Raw genomic sequence first — 1752 nt, forward strand, 5'->3', positions numbered from 1 at the left:
ATTGGAATGAATGTCTACTTGTGAAAAACAGTAAATAAATAAGTTTATGGCAATTTAATTATTTTTATCTTGCCCCTCTCTCCCTTCCTTATTCCTTTGGAATGGGGAGGGTCCATGCTGTGGAGACTATTGAAGGTCAGGGGGCCATGGTATCCGGGAGGTAGATAGTGATGCTGAGAGGCTGGAGACGTGGACGGAGACATAAAGCCTCTTTGTAGTGGAGGCGGGCCTCAAACTGGGGCCTTGAGTGGATCCATAGATCAATAGTTCCAGGTCACAGTTTGGCCACAAGCCCCTTCTCTACTGAGCTTCACTAGTGTGTCCATACTAGTTCTACAGAGTTGTTGTACTGTTTCTCTATGTGCATGTACCACAATTAGCTAGAGGGGTAGAATGGGGTGGTGGGTGGAAGGGGGATTCAAGAGAGAGGGGACATATGCATAATTATGGCTGATTCATCCCTGGTGGCTCAGAGGGTAAAGCATCTGCCTGCAATGCAGGAGACCTAGGTTCGATCCCTGGTTGGGGAAGATCCCCTGGAGAAGGGAATGGCAACCCACTCCAGTACTCTTGCCTGGAAAACCCCATGGATGGAGGAGCCTGGTAGGCTATAGTCCATGGGGTCGCAAAGAGTCGGAGACGACTGAGCGACTTCACTTCACATGTTGTTTATGGCAGAAACAAACACAATATTGTAAAACAGTTATCCTCTAATTTAAAATTAAAAGCAATTCAGTTTTTGCATATCTAGGCTGTTTTCAATCTTTACTCAAAAGAGCATTGCAGTGAACATTTACATTGGGAGTTGTATTTTGCCTTTAAATTCCTTCTCACCTGAATTCTGACTTTTTTAGTGTTACACTCTCTGAACCTGGGATGGCATTCCTGACTTGCTTCTCCTGCTTAGGCATCAGAACTGGGTGGCTCTTATACTCTCTCTTTCTCTCCCAAGACACACAGACACACACGCACACCCCAACAACAGGTTTCCCCCTCAGGGCACCCAAGACAAAGAAGGAGCAGCCAAAGTACAGACTGATGCATCCGGAGATCCTGGAGCCATTCAGGAAGAATCCAGTCTTGGAAAGGAAAGCCTTTGAGATCCTGTTGTGGTGGTGGTGTTCAGTCGCTGTCATGTCCAACTCTTTCTGACCCCATAAAGCGCAACACACTGGGCTCCTCTCTCCTTTACTATCTGCCAGAGCTTGTTCAGATTCATGTCCATCGAGTCCGTGATGCTATCTAACCATCTCATCCTCTGTCACCCCCTTCTCCTTTTACCTCCAGTCTTTCTCAGCATCAGGGTCTTTTCTAGTGAGTCAGCTCTTCGCATCAGGTGGCCAAAATATTGGAGCTTCAGCATCAGTCCTTCCAGTGAATATTTAGGGTTGATTTCCTTTAGGACTGACTGGTTTAATCTCCTTACAGGCCAAGGGACTCTCAAGAGTCTTCTCCAGCACCACAATTCAAAAGCATCAATTCTCGGGCACTCAGCCTTCTTTATGGTCCAGTTCTCACATCCATACATGTCTACTGGAAAAACCATACGGACCTTTGTTGAGATTCTAGGAGGGGTTTAATGCTGTTAGCTTAATCTCACCTGATTTGGCACCAGAGTAAAATGGAGAATTGTGGGGATTATTTCAACAACCTCGGCTACAATCTTGAATAACTTAACTACAGACTTTAATTTCATTTTTCTAGTATTCTTTTCAGCTTGAAGGCTTACCCTAGAGCAATTGTTTCTTCCCT

General features: G+C 45.4%; 1 non-coding gene across 1 annotated transcript; it reads left to right on the forward strand.

Moving 5' to 3' along the window:
- Nucleotides 1-458: 458 nt before the first annotated feature.
- TRNAC-GCA (transfer RNA cysteine (anticodon GCA)) lies at nt 459-530 on the forward strand. The gene has a single exon. It is a non-coding gene; the product is annotated as a tRNA-Cys (tRNA).
- Nucleotides 531-1752: the final 1222 nt, after the last annotated feature.

This window comes from Odocoileus virginianus, chromosome 15 (assembly GCF_023699985.2).
Source record: "Odocoileus virginianus isolate 20LAN1187 ecotype Illinois chromosome 15, Ovbor_1.2, whole genome shotgun sequence".
NCBI classification, from domain to species: domain Eukaryota; kingdom Metazoa; phylum Chordata; class Mammalia; order Artiodactyla; family Cervidae; genus Odocoileus; species Odocoileus virginianus.